Source organism: Pelophylax lessonae (genome assembly GCF_965119305.1).
Source record: "Pelophylax lessonae genome assembly, chromosome: 1".
In the NCBI taxonomy this organism is placed as follows: domain Eukaryota; kingdom Metazoa; phylum Chordata; class Amphibia; order Anura; family Ranidae; genus Pelophylax; species Pelophylax lessonae.
The window spans coordinates 187,785,860-187,803,444 of NC_138768.1; positions in this window are offsets into that span (position 1 = coordinate 187,785,860).

The window sequence follows — 17,585 nt, forward strand, 5'->3', positions numbered from 1 at the left end:
GCACAGGTGATCAAATACCACCAAAAGAAAGCTCTGTTTGTTGGAAAAAAAGGATGTGAAATTCGTTTAGGTACAGCGTCGCACGACCGCGCAATTGTCCGTTAAAGCAACGCAGTGCCGAATCGCAAAATAGGCCCTTGTCAGGAAGGAGGTAAAATCTTCCGGGGCTTAAGTGGTTAAGCAGCTGAAACAAAGAGAAACAGAGGCGCCTCTAAGTGTAGACTTTATGCAACAGGTTTAATGAATAAAATTATGCACTCACGTTAGTAAGCATATATTCACCCCCTGTGCCATTAATGACTTTTAACTCTATGGACTTTTGGTTCGATATGTGATCAAGCGACTTAACCACTTGCCGACTGCCTAACGCCGATCTACGTCGGCAGTCAGCCCCTCACAGGCAAAGTGACGTAGGGTTACGTCACTAGCTTGTGAGGGTCTAGGGAGCGAGCGCGCGCCCCCGGACCCCCCCGCGCGTGTGACCAGCGGACCCGATGTCCGCCGGTCACTCGGCGATCGGCGGGGGAGAGGGAGAATGTCAGGCAGCTTGTGTAAACAAGCCACCTGTCATTCTCCTCGCTGTAAAGACACTGATCACACAGATCTAGTATGTAGATCCGTTGATCAGTGTCCTTACAGCTCAAGCCACAGCCAATCACAGTAGAAAGCACGCCCCTAGGGATACACACAGCCCCTCCCTCCCAAATAAAGTTAACCCCTTCACTACCAGTGTATTTTTACAGTAACAGTGCATATGTATAGCACTGATTACTGTAGAAATGTCACTGGTAACCCCAAAAGTGTCACAAATGTCAGTCAAGGGTCCGATCTGTCCGCCCCAATGTCGCAGTACCGCAAAAAAAATCGCAGATCGCCGCGTAATGCGTTAAAAAAAACAACAAAAATGACAAAAATCTTTCCCTTTGTTAGTAAACGCGATAACTTTTGCGCAAACCAATCAAAATACGCTTTTTGCGATTTTTTTTACCAAACATAGGTAGCATAAAACAAATTGGCCGAAAATGTTAAAAAATTTGGATTTTTACATTTTTTTTGGGGGAGTTTCATATAAAAAAATGTGAAAAATATTGCTATTTTTGCAAAATTTACGCTCTTTTTTTGTTTATAGCGCGTGATCAAAAAATCGCACAGGTGATCAAATACCACCAAAAGAAAGCTCTGTTTGTGGGAAAAAAAGGACGCCAAATTTGTTTAGGTACAGCGTCGCACGACCGCGCAATTGTCCGTTAAAGTCACGCAGTGCTGAATCGCAAAATACCCCCTAGTCGGAATGGGGGTAAAATCTTCCGGGGCTTAAGTGGTTAACATTGTGTATTTTTATTAAGCAGCTGGTCAGAGAGGCTGAATGAAATGGCTGTTTTGCTATCAGTTCTGAGAAGAGCTTGATGCTGGATGGAAGCCTGATGCCTCTGACTTGAACCAGCTGGATGAGCTTGTCTGAACTGGGACTTTACTATGTTATATGCTGCGGCTGGGGTGCTGAGCATTTTTTAAAAAGACTTTTTAAAAAGACTGTGTTATACTGATAAGAAGTTTCTTGTGTTGTTTTGAGATGCCCATGTAGAAAAAGTCTGTTATTTTGTGTTGCTTTTGTTGAATAAAGCCTTTTTAAGTTGACTGAACTGTCTCACAGCTGCCTGTTAACCCCATGGATCCCACCAACAATACCAATAAAACTATAACAAAACTGGAAAAAAAATCAAAATGAACTCAGTCAGAATATCTAGAGCAAAGAAAATCATTTTTTTTTTTTGTTTATACCAAAGACTAGGAAAAAGGAATTTGAATGGCTGATATGCACATGGGCGAGGCATGTCTGATTAGATGTGGGCGGGCAGTCTGACATCACACAAAGCAGGGGAGTACATTCCCTGTCTGGGTGCATTGCCATCCCTGACACATTAGTGAGTATGCAGGGCAGCCTACAGCCCTCCCCCTTTCCAATGTGCTCCATCCCCTCTATCCTCAAGTCCTGGCACCCCTACAACAGTGTGCAATGACTCCAGCTGAGAGTCTGGGCAGCCCGCAGCCTTCCCTGCTTCCAATCTCCTGCTGCTGGCTCTTGTCCTCAGGTCCCGGCACCTCCTGTCCTCCAATTCAAACAGACTTCATGTCTAAAGCTGGGAGTCAGTGTCGTTAACTGTCAGCCATCTGCAGTGGGAAGCCTTCCTATGTGAGCCTTTGCCCCATTAGGGTATGTGCTGTGCTTCACACAGACTCAGTGAATAGACAATGTAAGGTTGGAGGAGGTGTAAGCAATGCACAGCTCACAGTGGGGGTTGGGCGGGGGGGGGGGGGCGCTGCACAAAGCTGACTACAGGAGATATAGGCCTGGTGGATGTCTGCACTGCGTTTTGCATCTCAGGGAGGCAAATTGACCACCATTTGATGGATCTGCTTCCATGCCTGGTGTGGTCAGTTTGAAACAGGAACCAGAAGGAATAAGCAGGATCACTAGATATTTAGCAGTAACCTAAAAATAACTTACAGCTACATGTACCAACAAGTATGTGACTAACTAAATACATATGATTTTGGGGATTTTTAGGGTAACTTACAGTTTAATTAGAGAAAAAGTAATAAGCCAAATTAGTAATCCAATAAACTAGTAACAGAGATTCACAAAAGTGTCAAAGTGATTTACAGTCTGTTTTAGATTTTTAGCATCTTTTCATTTTAGCTAATCACTCGATTTGAATGCAATAGTACGTCATGCCTTTTCACAGAATTACAAAGCATGTTCTTCTGTGCCACTTAAAAAAAAAATCTATGTGCAAAATAAAAACACATTTGACTTATCACATTTGAGCAATGCTCTCTGATTTCTCCTGTATCTAATTGTATTGTAATTGTACTTTCTGCTCTTATGTTTTAAAGTGCTGTGAAAATTGTTGGCGCTTTATAAAACCCTTATAATGATAATAATAATAATAATAATAATAATAAAGGCAGATGTGGACCAGTGCAAAGAGAATATGCTAATCACAAGGTATTTACCCTAATTTGTAACAATAAAAAAAAAAAGTATCAGCTAGAGTTTTTAACCTTCTAAGATACAAAACATTTCCCTGCATGTACATGTCTACTAGCCTTCATAAAGTACCGGTGTGTGCTGTATTGAATTTACATTTTGGATGCTTAGATTGATAACACATTGGCCTTCTGCCTGCTTTCTGCTTTTAAAATAAAAACGCACTAAACAAGATCTCATTGCAGATTAGAAGGTTAACTGGATAGAGCTGCACTAATTTAATTGTTCTATTACCTTAATGTACATGGCAATATAATTAGCAATTTGTTTATTGGACAGTCCCCTTATCTAGGTTTCAGTGATTACGTTATGAGTTCCTCCCTAGATCATTTTTAATATTCAGGTGAGTAAAGAGATTGAAAAAAAAAAAAAAACATTTCCTTAGGGTTTTGTATGACATCCAGAATGATAACATCCCTAATGGTGACCATCTGCATCCTGTAAAATGAACAAGTCTTTGACTTTGTGGAAGGTTGACCCTAAAAGCATTTTTAGACATAAATAGTATTTTTTTACACCACATGGTTCCTAATTAAAATGTGAACATTTAAAAGTATGTAAATTATTTTATAAATAAAACGATTATAGCGTTGGCAGATATTCAGATCCTAGCATTTGTTTCATTCAAAATGCACTATTTATGTGTTCTGGAATCTTTCATTATAAAAGGTGAATTGTAAATTGCTTTTGTCTTATTTATGTATTGTTTCATTTTGGTGGAGCCATCCTACCTAGTGTTATGCGTTGAATTCATGCTGTACAATACAACCAAATGTAAATTATGCTACCCTTTTGTATGCCCCTGCCCATTGTATCTGCACATAGTTCCTAAAAATGGTAAAGAGCAAAGTAAAAAATGCACCTACTGTACCAATAACAGCGAGTAAGTAAGTTATTTAAGCAGGATAAAAAATGACGTTCTGTATTTTGATATGCTGAACAGAGTCTTCTGATTACCCACAGCCTTACAACCACCAGTCTAATTTTATAGCTTTAGTTATCCACCCAAAAAAAGAAACCTAAATACCTTTTGCTGTCCTACTTAAAGTAATATTAAACCCAAACGAGTGTATTATATTTCAGCTTATCAATTCTTAGATGTGATGCCTGCTTTTGTTTTCTTTTTTTAGGCTTTCTTTCTTCTGCAGCATATTTTCATCTGGTGATCCAGCCAGTAATTCTGTTGTTTTTCAAAAGAACAAGCTCTCCAGTAGAATGTATCAGTTACAGAGATGAGAGTGAGTGACAGGGGTGTTTACCATGATCAGCTTGTATTTATTTATTTGTGTAAAGTTTTTATCCAAAAAAGAAAATAAAACGTTTTCTGTAACTGCGTATGAAGTATTAGGCCTCATGCACACACGGCGTTAGAAAAAACGTGCTGCAAAGCTAGTTCTGACGCCGGAAAAAGCATCTGTAAAAACGTGCTTTCAGTAGCTTTTTCCATTTGCGTTACTGCGCGTTTTGCCACGTCGCTTCAAGCAGCGTTTTTTCTGCCTCCATTCAAAATCAATGGTTCCCTATGGGAGCCTATTGATTTGAATGGAAGGCGCACTGGAAGTCGGATCAGGATGATCCGACTTGCGGCGCGACTTGTGCTGTGAGAATCTTAAGGGGGGACTCCACGCCAAAATGGGAAAAAACGGCGTGGGGGTACCCCGAGGTTCCAAACCAGGCCCTTTGGGTCTGGTATGGAATTTGAGGGTAGCCCCACGCCAAAAAAAGCGGTGTGGGGTCCCCCCCAAAATCCATACCAGACCCTTATCCGAGCATGCAGCCCGGCAGGCAAGGAAAGGTAAGATACCGATAAGCCCCCTGCCCGCAGACCCCCACAACCACCGGCCAGGGTTGTGGGGATGAGGCCCTTGTCCTCATCAACACGGGGGCAAGGTGCTTTTGGAGTGGGGGGGGGTGCATTGGTTTCCCAAATGGAAGAAAAATATACTTAAAATATATTTTTAAAAAAATTCATTTTTTCCCCCCAAAGATATTAGAAATATATTTGAAATGCTACAATTTTGGCCATATTCAATATATTTCTCTAAAAATTGTTCCCTAAATATATTGGAAATATATTTGAAATGCTACAATTTTGGCCATATTCAATATATTTCTAAAATTTTTTCCCTAAATATATTGGAAATATATTTTTCTTCCATATGGGTTGGAACCTGGGGGGACCCCCACGCCGTTTTTTCCCATTTTGGCGTGGAGTTCCCCCTCAAGATTCTCACAGCGCAGGTCGCGCCGCAAGTCGGATCATACTGATCCGACTTGCGGTGCGACTTCCATTCAAATCAATAGGCTCCCATAGGGAACCATTGATTTTGAATGGAAGAAAAAAAACGTACAACGTGGCTGCTACTATCACACCTATATATGGCTAGGTGTCTATATACATATAATTATGTGTGTATATATACCACTATACACAAGTTCAGATGTTTTGCCTGCCTCAAAAGAACCCCAAAAAATGCCAAAAAAACGCTAGCGTCCAAAAAAAAAATGCCCAGGTGTGTTTTTGCTGGCATTTTTTGGGAGTTTTTGGAGGCAGGCAAAACATCAGAACTTGTGCACAGTACCACTATACACAAGTTCAGATGTTTTTCCTGACTGCAAAGAACCCAAAAAAATGCCTTCTATTAAACCGGCAAGGTGTGAAAACCGAGAAGAGAAGCCAACCCCCTGAGCTGAAAGTGTTCTAATACAAACAATCTTTTTTTTATGGTTCTGGACATGCTACAGAGCTGAAACTTCACATGTACACTTTTTAGACCCCCCAGATCTGAAATCCAAAAATCAAAAAATCTCTTTTTTTTTTTTTTAATTTTTTCAATAATTGGCTTTTTTATCAAAAATTACAATTTTTAAGAACTTTTTTTGTGTGATTTCGTATCGGGGGGGGGGGTCTAAAAGGTGTACCTGTGAAGTTTCAGCTCTGTAGCATGTCCAGAACCATAAAAAAAAAAAAAAAGGATTGTTTGTATTAGAACACTTTCAGCTCAGGGGGTTGGCTTCTCTTCTCGGTTTTCACACCTTGCCGGTTTAATAGAAGGCATTTTTTGGGTTCTTTGCAGTCAGGAAAAACATCTGAACTTGTGTATAGTGGTACTGTGCACAAGTTCAGATGTTTTGCCTGCCTCCAAAAACCCCCAAAAATGCCATCAAAAACACACCTGGGCATTTTTTTTTTTTTGATGCTAGCGTTTTTTTTGGCATTTTTTGGGGTTCTTTTGAGGCAGGCAAAACATCTGAACTTGTGTATAGTGGTATATATACACACATAATTATATGTATATAGACACCTAGCCATATATAGGTGTGATAGTAGCAGAAATATATTACTGTAAATGATTTCATTAGCGCAAGCATATATTTCTGCTACTATCACACCTATATATGTCTGGGTGTGTATATAAATATATGTATGTGTGTATATACACCACTATACACAAGTTCAGATGTTTTGCCTGCCTCCAAAACCCCCCAAAAAATGCCAGCAAAAACACACCTGGGCATTTTTTTTTTTTGACGCTAGTGTTTTTTTGGCATTTTTTGGGTTCTTTTGAGGCAGGCAAAACATCTGAACTTGTGTATAGTGGTATATATACACACATAATTATATGTATATAGACACCTAGCCATATATAGGTGTGATAGTAGCAGAAATATATTACTGTAAATGATTTCATTAGCGCAAGCATATATTTCTGCTACTATCACACCTATATATGTCTAGGGGTATATATACAGACATATATGTGTATATATACCCCCTATACACATGTTCAGATGTCATGTCTGACATCAAACATGTCCTCAAAAAAGCACTGGCAGTGGCAGCCCCTGCAGCATGAAAAATGCTTGGCTGGTGAGAAGCCATATTTCTGTCCCGAAGCAACTCAGAGAAATTATCATTTCTCTATAGCGGTCACCCTGCTATGGAAGGGTTTTGTCACCCTTCCATAGCAGTCACTGTCAGTTAACCCTACGCTACACTACGGTCCCTTTACACTTAACACTTTCCCTACAGAAACTAAATTTTTGAAGCTAACTTAAGTGTAAAGGAGCACTCTAACTACACTAGATATCCCTTTCCTCACACTAAAAATAGCTAAATGACACTTTGTAACACATTAGAACAGAACAGCATTCCACTCTCTTCCATGTCCCGTACAAGAATGCTAGGAATTTGGCAGGGGCGATCTTATATACTGGGGGGCGTATTCACTAATGATTGGTCTAGGGACCCCCTAGTCACTCCAATCACATTCCTAGCATTCTCCTGCCCCCTCAATTGGCTTTTGCTAATTGTTCTGGTCCAATCACGGGCTTTTAAAGCCCATTTCCTGAAGCATTGCATTTTGGTCGGTTCTGGTTGCCGAATTCCGAACTTTTTGGGCAAAAAGTTCTAAATTCGGCCGAACCTCGAACACCCAATGTTCGGGCCGAACCGATGGTGGACCCGAACCGTTCGATCATCCCTAGTGTCCAGAAGTTTCCAGTATGGCTCCAGTAGTAACCGAGTCCCAAGCTAACAGCAGGGTGGAGAATGGCACACATACGCAGAACATTGACACCTGCAATAATGGAAGCTCTGCCAATGGCAAGCAGTTGCACTAGGTCAGATGCCCTGCTAAAAGCGGGTGAAGTCTAAAGTGTTTCCAGCATGTAGGTGTGCTTTGCTGTTCCTGTGATTGGGGTCGCTCTGTGGATGTAGAGTCCAAGTAGGAAAAAGACAGCTCCAGGTGAGATATTGTCAGGTGCTGGTTGGATCCGTAATCCAAGTGCTATTTCATCAGAAGGAAGAAAGTGACCGCACTCTGAGGTGAAATCAAAACAGGAGTATATTTATTCCACACCAAAAATAGGCATCAAAATTCCACACTGTGAGACATAGGACAGCAGGTAGACGCATTTCACGACTAGAAATGTCGCTTACTCATTACCCTTGATTCTTAGTTCATTAACTCACTAATAGTATCATACATTTTGCACTTAACTATTCACATTAGATTTTGCTTTAACTACATAAGCTAATGTGTTCATATATAGAGTAATATAATCATGTGAATTGTACGATATTGTTCTGTGTTTCATGGTGACTATTTATATTCTTATATCCTAGTAATTGCACTATGTACCTTTTTATTTAAGTATGTGTTTGGTTTGATTGGGGCCATTCTGTTTATGCAATCAGACCATAGATATCTAGCAGCGGTTCATTTCAATGAACGGTCAATCAACTTTATTACTTTCAGCTGCATGTGTACCTTTATCTGTGGTCTGTGCACATTCAGAATGAACTTGGTAATGAGTAAGCGACATTTCTAGTCGTGAAACGCGTCTACCTGCTGTCCTATGTCTCACAGTGTGGAATTTTGATGCCTATTTTTGGTGTGAAATAAATATACTCCTGTTTTGACTTCACCTCGGAGTGCGGTCACTTTCTTCCTTCTGATGAAGTCGCTCTGTGGATGCATTGATTGCTGTGGACGGGGTCCAGGATATGCGAGTATGTTTGGCTTTAGGTCAGCAGAAGGGACCAGATGCCATGTGGGCTGCTAGGGAGTAACTCCACTTGTGTTAGAAAATAAAAATAAATAAATAATCAAAATGAAAACATATGGAGTAGTGATGGGCCCAACAACCCCCTGTTCGATTCACACCAGAACATCTCGAACAAGGAAAAAGTTCTAGCGAACATGCGGACTCTAATAAAGTCTATGGGACATGAACATGAAAAATCAAAAGTCCTCATTTTAAAGACTTGTATGTAAGTTGTTGCCACAAAAATTGCATGGGGACCTGGGTACTGCCCTGAGGGACATGTAATGTATTAAAGCAAAAAAAAAAAAAAATAAATAAAACTATCGTTTTTAAATGAGCAGGGATTTTAATGATGCTTAAAGTGATACCTTCATACCTTTTTACCTTTATGTTGAGCTCACTCTGTTTGTGCTAAATGTCTTGTATGTATGTAGGGAGAAGTAGTATCTTCCAAGAGTCTAGTGGTCAAAGACATTCATATCTCTTATGTCTGCTATTTGTTATGATGGAATACAGTCAGGACCATAAATATTGGGACATCGACACAATTCTAATCTTTTTGGCTCTATACACTTCACAATGGATTTGGAATGAAACAAACAATTACAACAGTTTGTATGTGCCTCCCACTTTTTAAGGGACCAAAAGTAATGGGACAATTGGCTCATTCCCTCATTATCCCATTTACAAGGAGCAGATAAAAGGTCCAGAGTTAATTTCAAGTGTGCTATTTGCATTTGGAATCTGTTGCTGTCAACTCTCAATATGAGATCCAAAGCGCTGTCACTATCAGTGAAGCAAGCCTTCATTAGGATGAAAAAACAAAACAAACCCATCTGAGAGATAGCAAAGACATTAGGTGTTGCAAAATCAACTGTTTGGAACATCCTTAAAAAGAAAGAACGCACCAGTGAGCTCAGCAACACCAAAAGACCCGGAAGACCACGGAAAACAACTGTGATGGATGACCGAAGAATTCTTTCCCTGGTGAAAAAAACACCCTTCACAACAGTTGGCCAGATCAAGAACACTCTCCAGGAGGTAGGTGTATGTGTGTCAAAGTCAACAATCAAGAGAAGACTTCACCAGAGTGAATACAGAGGGTTCACCACAAGATGTAAACCATTGGTGAGCCTCAAAAACAGGAAGGCCAGATTAGAGTTTGCCAAACAACATCTAAAAAAACCTTCACAGTTCTGGAACAACATCCTATGGACAGATGAGACCAAGATCAACTTGTACCAGAGTGATGGGAAGAGAAGAGTATGGAGAAGGAAAGGAACTGCTCATTAACCAAAGCATACCACCTCATCAGTGAAGCATGGTGGTGGTAATGTCATGGCGGGGGCATGTATGGCTGCCAATAGAACTGGTTCTCTTGTATTTATTGATGATGTGACTGCTGACAAAAGCAGCAGGATGAATTCTGAATTGTTTCGGGCAATATTATCTGCTCATATTCAGCCAAATGCTTCAGAACTCATTGGACGGCACTTCACAGTGCAGTTGGACAATGACCCGAAGCATACTGCGAAAGCAACCAAAGAGTTTTTTAAGGGAAAGAAGTGGAATGGTATGCAATGGCCAAGTCAATCACCTGACCTGAATCCGATTGAGCATGCATTTCACTTGCTGAAGACAAAACTGAAGGGAAAATGCCCCAAGAACAAGCAGGAACTGAAAACAGTTGCAGCAGAGGCCTGGCAGAGAATCGCCAGGGATGAAACCCAGCGTCTGGTGATGTCTATGCGTTTCAAACTTCAGGCTGTAATTGACTGCAAAGGATTTGCAACCAAGTATTAAAAAGTGAAAGTTTGATTTATGATTGTTAATCTGTCCCATTTCTTTTGGTCCCTTAAAAAGTGGGAGGCACATATATAAACTGTTGTAATTCCTACACCGTTCACCTGATTTGGATGTAAATACCTTCAAATTAAAGCTGAAAGTATGCAGTTAAAGCACATCTTGTTTGTTTCATTTCAAATCCATTGTGGTGGTGTATAGAGCCAAAAAGATTAGAATTGTGTCAATGTCCCAATATTTATGGAACTGACTGAATGACATCTTCATTTTAGATTGAACAAAATTCATTTTTTTCCCTTGTACTGATTGTAAATGTTATGATTTACCTACCTGTATCTGCTCTCGCCATTCTCTGCGTACTTGTGTTAGAGACTGGATTGCCCTCTTAATAACCTCTCCCTAGATGGTGCCAAATAATAGCATTACATGAGCTTTCACACATCCGCCTATGGCTTTTTGATGGAACACAAAGTCTAATTTTCACTGCAGTTCTTTTTTGTAAGTACTTAAGCTACCAATGGGGGAAATAGCAAGGTACTGACTTATTTGCTGAATATGCAGCCACTCTTTTTACAGGCTCAGATGCTGCTTAGTGTTTGATGGGAAAGAGACAAGATGTGTCCTATCCCAAACTGTGTGCCATCTGTGAGATACAGATGGAATTAGAAAGACCTGCCGTCCATGTAATGTCAGGCTGTGCTCTGGTTGAGAAAGATTTGTACCAAGTCAAGGACTCGGCATGGCTGAGACATACAAACCCAGCTAACCCTGAGCAGCCACTAAACAGAAAGCCGTATTGCCATCAAGCTGTGGTGCCAGGTTTCTACAGAACACACATCATCCTTTATAGGGGTTGATGTGTCATGTTACATTTATCCAGCGATTTCTCCTGCAAAACAAATGCAATTTGCTGTTATTGAATGCCTTTCATTATGAAGATAAATTGTGTTGTGTAGCAGCATTATTTTCACCAAGCAGAATATTATAGATGGCTAAGGGAAAGGATCCTCACTATATATTTAGTTCTGTGTGTTACGCAAATGTTATCCTTTAGTTTTGGTTGTTTTCCTTGTTTTTTTCTATGGCTATTTAGATGATCAAGCTTTAGTAGTGGACCTTTGTTGTTTTCTGTACATGGCAGTGGGTGGAATACGTGATGATGTTGTAGCTGATCAAGAAATCAAATTGGTTTCCAGTGTTTAAATTATATATATATATATATATATATATATATATATATATATATATATATATTATAATTGCTTGTGGTTGCTTGTATCTTTCTAGACTGACTACATTATTTAATTATAATAATTTATTTGTCAAAACTATTATAGAATTCCAGTCTTTGTTGATGAATGAATTAATGTGAACAGATGTGGATGCATTGTTAGCACATTTATTATCCATCTAGCTAGCAGAATATGTCCTAGTATTGGACTGGAGTTATTATTAGTTATTTATTATGCATAGATCTTTCAGGGAAATGACAGCAGCGCATACAGTTAAATAGTTTGAAAGGTAGTTGTACAACACTAAATGTATATGTAACAGGCACCAGCAAAGCTTAACCGGTGGAAAAACAAGTCTTCTTAATAGGGAAATAAGTGCAGATCTGCACTGACTTATGCAGAGTGACTGGCACAAATACTTTATGTAACGCTTTTTAAATTATTTTGCTGACCTATAAAGTTCATAAACCAATATGTCCTCAATGCTCTAGTTAAACCAGTTATTATATTTAAATTATTCTATCATAGCACTAAAGATTATGGTTAATATGAAGGCCCTTTAAATTGCCCAATCACTTTAGCCTGCTAGCTTATCCAAATGATTAAAAGATAGGGGTTATAAACTATTTCAATTTGTGAGGGTCACTTCTGATCATTAGCCTGTGTTTGACCATATAGGAGGTGATAACAAGTATCTCTGGAGGTTGGAAGCACTGATTATGACACATTGAGATTTTTATATTTGATGAAATTGCTTCCTTTATGATGGCTGTCTTAGCAGAGGAAAGGATCAAAGCCCTATGTGGGTGAAACTGACATTTTTTGATAAAAAATTATGCTGGGCCTCCATGCTTCAATGACTTAATCAAGAACAGGTAAATATATTTTTGCCTTGGCAAGATATTTGCTCATCTACTGGCAGTTTCACTTAGTCATTGTTTAGTTCCAGAACTATAGACATTATTAAATCTTCCCAACATCTCTAACAGATCACTTCAGTACCAAGTTCATACTTTAGAAAAAAAGATTGAACACATTTCTTAGCCTGGCTACAAAATATCAGACAGTTTTTTTTTTTAACTTTACTTATGAATAACCCAAAAGAATATATTTTTTCTTCCTACAATTCACAACAAATTCAGAATGCCAAGATTAGTATCAAAACTGAAATGAAATTCTAAAATTTAAACATTTTTGAAAACCATACTCCCTTTGAACCCTCTCCCTTTTGCAGTATCACAACTTAAGGTAGACATAAAGGTTAAATATCTAGGGGTGATTATTTCTATCTATCCTAAGGACTATGTCTCCCATTATTTGTCACCATTATGCCCCATACACACGTGCAGATTATCTGCAGACTTTTGTCTGCAGACTTACCAAAACCATATAATATGAGGTCAAACCTAAACACTTTCAATTTGTATGCAATCCGGCAGGCCCTTGCACTACATAGAAAAGGTAAGTCTGCAGACAAAAGTCTGCAGATAATCTGCACGTGTGTATGGGGCATTAGTTCTGAAATGTAGACCTCATAGGAAATTATGGTGTAAGCTTCCAATCTCTGTAGCAGGTCATGTTAATCTTTTAAAAAATGATCTGGATGCCCCAATTAACATATTATTTACACAACTCACCCTGTTGGTTTCTGCAGAAATACTTTAATAAACAAAAAGTCACACTAATCATTATATGAACCATCAAATGTGAAATAACAAATAAAAACAGTGTAAATCAGTGTCAGTGATCTTACACAATAATGAACAGCATTGAAGTAATAATGTCCATGTAACATCCAATATAAAATGTGATCAGTTCTGGAAAAATGTGAAGGAAGTGATTATGTATACAGTATAAAGATCCAAAAAGGAGAAGTACTTCAAAGATTCAAACACCCACCACCTTATTAATGGGGATGCTTACCAGATATAGTGGACCAGTTATTATATAGTTATTATATAGTTAGGATGGTAAGCTGTGACCATATGGGGTTAATATATAGAAAACTAGCTCCAATAGTGTGATATTGCATAAACGTGTTTATTAACCACTTTACCTCTGGCCACTGTGCCTCTACTGCGGCACAGTGGCTTGTTATGGTCCAGCGACGTAGACCTACGTCGCTGGACTCCTCCCCCTGTAGGCGGCGCTCGCGCCGCCGGAGGCGCACTCCCGCTGTTTTCATTCACAGCGGGAGTCGGGCCAGGGGAGGAGCGGCGGCGATCGCCGCCGCTCTTCCCCGATCGTTGGGGAATCTAGTTTGGAGATCCGCCCGCCTGTGTAAACAGAGCGGGCGGATCTCCTAAGTGACAGGGAGTGACAGATCGGAGTGTTCAGCATAGCTGAACATCCGATCTGTCCCTGACTCACTCAGCCAGCTCCCCCCCCCACACGTTAGTAAGCACCAGGCATACATTAACCCCTCCCTCTCCAATAAAATTAACCCCTTCCCTGCCAGTGTCATTTTTACAGTAACAGTGCATATATATAGCACTGATTACTGCAGTAATGTCACTGGTACCCCCAAAAGTGTCAAAAATGTCAGTCAAGGGTCCGATCTGTCCGCCGCAATGTCGCAGTCCCACAAAAAAAATCGCAGATCGCCGCCATTACTCATTAAAAAAAACACCAAAAATGACAGAAATCTTTCCCTTAGTTAGTAAACGCAATAACTTTTGCGCAAACCAATCAAAATACGCTTATTGTGATTTTTTTACCAAACATAGGTAGCAGAAAACAAATTGGCCAAAAATGAAAAAAAAAATAGATTTTTACATATTTTTTGGGAGGAATTTCATATAAAAAAATGTTAAAAATATTGTTATTTTTTCAAAATAAACGCTCTTTTTTTGTTTATAGCGCAAAAAGTAAAAATTGCACAGGTGATCAAATACCACCAAAAGAAAGCTCTATTTGTGGTAAAAAAAAAGGATATAAATTTCGTTTGGGTACGGCGTCGCACGACTGCACAATTGTCAGTTAAAGTCGCACAGTGCCGAATCGCAAAAAGTGGCCTGGACGTAAGACAGCAAAATCCTCCGGTGGTAAAGTGGTTAAAAGAGCCAAAAAGCTACTTACAAATAGATAAAACAACATGGGCCTTGATAAAATGTTAGTTTTCCAGCAAACAGATATGCCTGCACTTTCAGGGTCAGGTGGGACGTGATGTCGTTAGCGCGTAGTTCCGCCCGACATGTTTCATCATACGTCATCTTTCGGGGCACCGTATGACACATTTTTTTTTTGGCGGCCCAACTTCAACATCTTGCAGGCTGGGAAAAAGGCGGTTTGCATGTATCTTCTTATAATATACTCAGTTCTCTATTTCATAGTGGTAGCCCTCTATTGGCTTTGGATTCTACTTCACCCTTTAACCAATATACTTATCCTACAATGCAACTGATTTACAAGGTTTGGCAATCAATCAAATAAACATAGTAAAAAGTATAACAGGGTACACCGGATTTACACCACTATAGTCAAATTAAAGTACTTTCTGGAATTTACCAGCTGGAAGGGTTTTCCAGATGGGAAAGTGCTGGGATTGCAACTCTGATGCAGCTGTACTCCCATGGAGTGCTGAAAAATCATCAGCTCTACAAGGACTATAGTCTGGATTGAAGCTGGTTCTTTGAGCAGCTACAATTAAGACATGCTCTGAAATCACATGGTTTGGTCCCAAATGTCTCTTTTTCTCTAATCCACATTTTAGACAGTGTAGTGCAAGCTAATAATACAGAGGGCCTTATTTATAAAGTCTATATTTGTTTGCTACCCAACTCACTTCTTAATTTCCCCTTCCCATGTAGGCATAAATGGAAGATAGATGTCAATGTGGATTTAGGGACAATTGGGATCAAATATTGAAAACTGTTCAGTTTGGTCTCGTTGTCCCCAACTCACAGAGTCACCCAACTCTTTATCTCTGCATAGGTCTTACCAAACCCCAGAACTTTTGCATAAGATAGTCAGAAAATCCTGAATGTTCAAGATGTGCTCAATCCCCTGGCTCTTTTATTCATCTGTTTTGGAGATGCCCTAAATTACATCGGTATTGGCAGAATATGATAAATATCATCAACTATGTTTATAACACTGCGTTGACTCCTGACCCCGTTATATATCTCCTAAAGTATATAAACCTCAACAATTTGGAATACAATCAGGTAGTAGCCATTATAAGATTCACTTCACTCGCTGGGTCTCTCCCAATCCTCCTACTCTTGGGGACTGGATCCAGGAATTGGACAAACATAATGTTTGGAAAATATACCTATGTTTAACAAAATGCACCCTGGAAGTTTGAAAAAATATGGCAAAAATGGATAGATGCTCCGTGTTCTAGCTTAGGCTCACAATAAAGAGTGTGCCTGAAGAGCAGGCTAATCTGCCCTATACAGGTTTTTTTTTTTTTAATATATTGTGTTGGTTGCCCTGGTATATTTCTAGAATTTTTTAAACTTTTTTTGGAACACTGGATAATAGTAAACTAAATGTGTTGTTAACATTGATGTTTTATTGGTTTAATTAACCACTTCAATACTGGGCACTTTCACCCCTTTTCTTGCCCAGGCCAATTTTCAGCTTTTAGCGCTGTTGCATTTTGAATGACAATTGCATGAACATGCAACACTGTACCTAAACCAAATTTATGTCATTTTTTCCCCCACAAATAGAGCTTTATTTTGGTGGTATTTGATCACTGCAAGTTTTTTTCTTTTTTGCTAAACAAATAAAAAAAGACCAAAAAGTTTGAAAAAAAAAAAGTTTTTTATGTTAAACAATTTTGTAAATAGATATGTTTTTTCCTGCACTGATAAGCACTGATGAGGCCACACTGACAGGCACTGATGAGAAGGCACTAATGGGTGGCACTGATGGGGTGGCACTGATATGTGGCACTGATAGGTAGCACTGATATGCAGCACTGGTGGGCACTGATAGGCGGCACTGCTGGACACTGATAGGCAGCATTGGTGGGCACTGATAGGTGGCACTGATAGGCAGCACTGTTGGTCACTGATAGGTGGCACTGATGGACACTGATAGGTGGCACTGATGGGCACTGATAGGTGGCACTGGTGGGCGGCACTGATAGATGGCAATGATGGGCACTGGTGGACAGCACTGATGGGGAGGGCACTGGCGGGATCCCTGAGTCACTGGGTCATGGGTGGGCATCCCTGGGGTCATAGGTGGGCATCCCTGGTGGGTCTAGTGGCACCCCCCCAAGGGTCTGCACTGGTTATCAGAGCATTGTTCGCAGATAGGCTCTCCTCTACTCGTGCCTATCAGGCACGAACTGAGGAAAGCCGATCAACGGCACTTCCTACTTACTGTGTGACCAGCTGTGATTGGACACAGCTGGTCACATGGTAAAGAGCCTACATCAGTAGGCTCTTTACCGAGATCGGAGATGCGGTGTGTCAGAGTGACACGCCGCATCACCGCCACATCACCTATCGCCGCTCTTTTATATGACGTCCGGTCAGGATAATGCAACCACCTTCCCGCCGTCAATCGCCTATAGGGTGGGCGGGAAGTGGTTAAGCAAGTAAGGAAGGGAGCATGGAGGAGAGCGAGGATAGGGAAGAAAAGGGAGGGAAGGGGATTTTGGTTGTGTCTTTGTTTTGTTTTATATGTTTTGTTTTTCTTTTTGTATATGTTACTATCGGAAAAAAAAAATAAAATGTGATTTAAAAAAAAAAAAGGATAGCCAACTTCTCTTAGCCAACATTTCTTGATTAAGACAGGCTTCATGCACTACACTAGGGCTGACTGAACAGTAACATTTCATTGTAGAACAGAAAATTTATTTTATTTAATTTAGGTAGATTTATTGTTGTCTAACCAAAAAAATAAATGTTTTGCTATTACAATGCACCTGTATGTGGCGCTAATAATAGAATAACAATCCATAATTGTATATTAAAGATTGTTTATTATAA